General features: G+C 46.6%; 1 long non-coding RNA gene across 1 annotated transcript in view; it reads left to right on the top strand.

Moving 5' to 3' along the window:
* The first annotated feature begins 2,446 nt into the window (after positions 1-2,446).
* The window catches only part of LOC138156501 (uncharacterized), a 20,574-nt gene continuing 17,800 nt past the window's right edge, over positions 2,447-5,220 (top strand). The window contains exon 1 of the long non-coding RNA XR_011167162.1: positions 2,447-3,088. This is a non-coding gene — a long non-coding RNA (uncharacterized lncRNA). The remainder of the gene's footprint in view (positions 3,089-5,220) is intronic.

Raw genomic sequence — 5,220 nt, 5'->3', positions numbered from 1 at the left:
TCATTATTATCTTTGTCTCTTTGTGACTCTCCCTCTTATTTTCTCCGCCTCTGTCTCCCATCTCTGTCTCTCTGGTTATGTTTCTATCTCCGTGTGTGTGCGTGTATGTGCATGTGTGTGTTTTCTCTCTCTCTGGGTTCCATTCATCATTTTTCTGGTCCTTCTATGCTATCCTTGAGTGGTGAGGACAATTAGATCTGGTATGATTATCCCCCTTTCACAGATTGGAAAGCTGAGGCAGAGATTTAGATAAAAAAGAAAGATGGAGGGTTGGCATTGTCACTTGGAAGAAGGATCAGACTTGCTCTGTTTGGCCCAAGGGGTAAAGCTACCAGCATTAGGCAGTTCAAAGAAGCCCATTTGGATTTAATGTAAAGAAAAGCTTCTGAGCAATTAAAGCCTTCTCCAAGTGGAAAGTGCTGCCCTTAAGTATAATGGAGTTCCCCTCTCCAGAAGCAAAATCTGGACTACTATTTGTTTGGTAGGTTACTGATGAGGGGGGCAGAGGGGAAGGAATCCATGGACTGTTGGAACTCAATAGGCTCTGAGGTTCCTGCCCCTCTGAGATTCTCAGAAACTGATCACCGAGATATCACTTTGGTTCTTGTGAAGAACTTGACCATTGTCCATCCAATGGTTCCACTAAGAACCTTTGTTTCTGGGTCATTGGCTGCCTACAAGAAAGTCAGCCCCCTACCTTCTTTGGACCCATCCCAGTCAGCCCTAGGCCTCTGGGGTCCCTGATCCACTCTTTCTTCCACCTCCACTGTGCCCTCTTCAGTTGTTAACTAAATGTTCTTCCTCTTAGGCCTCTGACCTTCCTTTGGGGATGACTTTGTATTGATTTATATGTGTTTGTGACATTTCCTCCAAGGAGAATGAATCCCTGAGTTCAGGAACTGTTGCTTATATTTTGTTTGCTTACCAAGTGCCTCACACAGTGCTTGGCACTTAGGAGACCCTGAATGATTGCTTATTATATGAAACCCTAAAGTCTCTAACATCTCTCTACCTTCCCATGTTCTCAGTTGTAAATCCCTTTTTTGATGTGCTTTGTTCTAAGTTCTATTATAGTTCTGACAAGCCCTAATCAGTGCTTGATGTACTCATCCACCTGGGACACATTTATGTCCTTGTCTCTTTCAGCTCTGAAATTATTCTCTAAAGTTCCTTCTGACTCTGACATTCTGTATTATATTCTAAGGCCCCTCTCAGCTCTGACATTCCATGTTCTAAGGCCCCTCCAAGCTCTGACATTCCATGTTCTAAGGCTTCTCCCAGCTCTGACATAAAAGAGAAACTTTGGTCAACCTTTGTCCAGGCTGCCCTTTTCATTTCACTAAGTGTTGGTTCTGTCTCCCAGGTGGATATATCCAGATCCTGAAACCTCCCTTTCCTTGGCCTCTGTTTGCATGGCTTACCACATGTGACCCTTTGGAGACTAATTGTATTCCAAGAATTCTTACCACTTTCTAATGGGCTCATTTTGTGAACAAGAAACTGATTTTTGAGAAATGAAGTCAGAGAGGCAGTAATCACATTAGGATTCTCTAAAATATGTCTGTTCTGATCCTCTGGAATAGTAGAAATAGATTTGAGGAGGGAACTTAGAGGTCCAGCTCACTCAGTCTGCTGATGAGGAAGCTGAATCAATGAGGTGGGATGGTAGAAAGATGGCTGGACCCAGAGCTGGGCAGACATGGGATTACATTCTTCCTCAATCACTTGCTGGATGCGTGACCCTCACCAAGAAGCTAAACTCTCCCAGACTCAGTTTCCTCATTTGTAAAATGAAGGGATCTGGCCTGTGGAACCTATGGCCTCAAGGCCACTTGTGACCCTATAAGTCCTCAAGCAGGGCCCTTTGATTCAATCCAAACTTCAAAGAACAAATGTCCTTAATAAAAGGCCTCGAAGTCTCAGGTTCTCCAAACCTGTTATTTTGATGGCATTTTGAGGCTCTTCCAGCTCATAATGTAGGATCTTAAGAAGTTTGAGGGACAGGTAGGTGGTGTGATAGATAGAGGACTTGGCCTGGAGTCAGCAAGACTCATCATCCTGAGTTCAAATCTGACGTCAGACACTTACTAGCTATGTGACCCTGAGTGAGTCACTTTACTCCATCTGCCTTGGGTCCTCATCTGTAAAATGAGTTGGAGAAGGAAAAAGATACCACAGTATCTTTGCTGAGAAAATCCACCAAAATGGGATCACGAAGACATGACTGAAATGATTCAACAGCAAATTGTTAGGATTATCTCTGGGAGCCGGGGCAGAGGAGCCACAGAGGGGCCTTCGAACCTCCGGCTTCCTGCTCGAGCTTCCCCCTGCCCCCACCATCTTCCCTCCAGGAGATAGCCTGACATCCAAAGCTGGGGCCCCCTCTAGCCCCGCATTCCACCCCGGAGAAGACGCCAGCTCCCCTCCCTCTCCGGGTTCCAGATCCCAGAGTGAAACCAGAGACCAAACAGGAACTGGCCTGCCACCTCCAACTCCCCACCAAGCTGTAAGCAGTGGAGCAGAAAACCAGATTATTCTCAGCTGTTGCCTTGCTTAATTTAATATTTCCAATGAGCTCCCTCGCCCTCTCCTCTGGAATGGAATGCACAGTCGTGCTATGCTACAAGACAGCAAAGCCTTCCCAGCAATCGGCTTCCCAGCGGTCATCGGTGAGTGTGCGCCAGACTCCACCGAGGCCAGGGCACTGCACCAAGGCTGGGGCACTCCACCGAGGCCGGGGCACTCCACTCCACCAAAGCCGGGGCACTCCACCGAGGCCGGGGCACTCCACCGAGGCCGGGGCACTCCACTGAGGCCAGTGGGGCACTCCACCAAGGCCGGGGCACACGTTCCAGCTCCTCCAGAGAGCAAACTCCCCACAGAGCCAAGGAGAACCCAGGGATGGGAGCAGGGGCTGCAGTATCAGCAGAAGCAACCATCGGGGCTCAAAAGGGAGTGCCTCTGTCCTGGGACAGCCCCCAGGTGGTGGACACTGGCTACTGGGAAGGGCAGTTGGCTTGGCACCATGGATAGAAAGCTGGGTCTGCAGTTGGGAAGACTTGAGTTCAAATCTGGCCTCAGACCCTTAGTAAGTATGTGATTTAACCTGTTTGCCTTAGTTTCCTTATTTATAAAATGGAGATTACAATAGCAGGTATTTCCCAGGGTTGCTGTGAGGATCAGTTGAGATAATGTTTGTAAAAGTACTTATGTGCCAGACACATAGTTAACACTATATAAATATCTTATTATTATTTTCCTGGGCAAAGGAAATATACTCCAGCCTTGACCAAAGGTTAACAGTCAATTTACTTTAAAAGGCGAAATATCTTTGTAAATTTAACAAACAAGACTTGTTTGTTTTCCTATTTTGAGTCTTCTGAAGGGGCAGCCATGGCAAAGAAGGCTCAGAAGCTCCTTGAGGACAGACAGCTTCATTGGCATCTTTCTGTGCCTGGTGCCCATGAGTGGCACAGGTCCCAGAAAACATTATTTAACACTCCTCTCTGCCAGGTTCCCTGCTAGGCCCTGGGAATACAAAGACAAAAGCAAAAGTCCCTGCCCTCAAGCGGTTTAGATTCACCTGCAGGAGGAAACAAAATGTATATAGTTAAGTAAATGTAAAAATATACACAAAGTAAATACAAAGTGACATTGGTTGGGAAGAGCAGTAGAAGGGCAAGATGGAAGGAGGGAGGGAAGGAAGGAAAGAAGGAAGAAAGGAAAGAAAGAAAAAAGGAAAGAAGGAAGGAAGGGAGGGAGGGAGGAAGGAAAGAAAGAAGAAAGGAAAGAAGGAAGGAAGGGAGGGAGGGAGGAAGGAAGAAAGGAAGCAAGGAGGAAACTGAGGCAGACAGAGGCTGAGTGCCTTGCCCTGGATTCCATAGCTGGGAAATTTCTGAGGCCACATTTGAACTCAGGCCATCTTGACTCCAGGCTATGCACTCTTGTGTACCATGGACCCCCTATCCACCTGCCATAAGTGACAATAACACTTTCCTCACTCCAATAATGTAAGAATTCAATGAGATATTTACAAACCTTTAGCTGCCATGGAACACCAGTCATCACTATCACTGACCTCATGTCAGCTTGCTTCACTACCTTTAAGCCTCAGTTTATTTACCTGTGAAATGAGAGTTTTGTCCCTATCATGTGTCAGTTCCCTTCAACCTCCAGCATTCTCCCACACATTTCACATTCTCTGATCTCTTATAAGCCCAACCCCCTATATGCCATGTTCTAAGAAACCTGACCATGTCTGGCACTCTATATTCTATGTTCTAAATCCCCTTCCAGAAGTACAGAGCTCCCCTATCACAGCTCATACCTGATAGAGAATCCCTCTGTTATATTGCCCATAAGAGGTCAGCTATCAAGGCTTTGGTAAAAGACCTACATGGATGGGAAACTCTAGTAATAGCCGCACAGTGTTTGGGGATCTCCATCCATGAGGGCTGATGTTCCACAGTTTGTGACCTGGACACATATGGTGATCTTTGAATCCACCTCTTCCTGGTGACAAATCTAACACTTTGTCTACTCTGACTTAATGTACAAGATGAGAATTACTAATACCAATGGCCTGAAGGTTACCTCTGAAGAGATTGCATTGCCCAAGAAACATGTGCTTGTCCCAGCTCCTGTGCTCACTGGCTAGGTGGTCTTAGATGTGTTATCAACTTTCAGTGCTCCTATTTCCCACTCTATTAACCTGCATTAGTCCTTCAATGACTTGTGAATTTGGTATTATTGTCATCACACAACACTTCCTCAATCATTTGGGAAATGTGTTCCTGTGTAGTTATGTTCCATAATATATTATACCTAGAAATGGAGCCAAGATGGTGGAGTGAAAGCAAGGACTCACCTGTGACCTCCCACAAACTCCTTCAAACACCTCTAAAAAGTGGATCAGAACAAATTCTCGAGAGGCAGAATCCACAGAGAGACAGTATAGCAGATTTCCAGCCCAAGACACCCTGGAGGGCTGACAGGAAGGATCTGTTGTCCAGAGCTGACAGGAAGGATCTGTTGCCCAGGGCTGATAGGAAGGATCTGTTTCTGAGGGCTGACAGGAAGGATCTGTTGCGGAGGGCTGATGGGAAGGATCTGTTTGCGGGGGGCTGACAGGAAGGATCTGTTTTGGAGGGCTGACAGGAAGGATCTGTTGCCCAGGGCTGACAGGAAGGATCTGTTGCCCAGGGCTGATAGGAAGGGTCT

Source organism: Petaurus breviceps, unplaced genomic scaffold (genome assembly GCF_028583685.1).
Source record: "Petaurus breviceps papuanus isolate PSGF00001 unplaced genomic scaffold, PetGlider_PUasm1.0 99, whole genome shotgun sequence".
NCBI classification, from domain to species: Eukaryota; Metazoa; Chordata; class Mammalia; order Diprotodontia; family Petauridae; genus Petaurus; species Petaurus breviceps.
The sequence above is the reverse complement of the archived record's forward strand: the minus strand, read 5'-3'. Positions and strand labels throughout refer to the sequence as shown.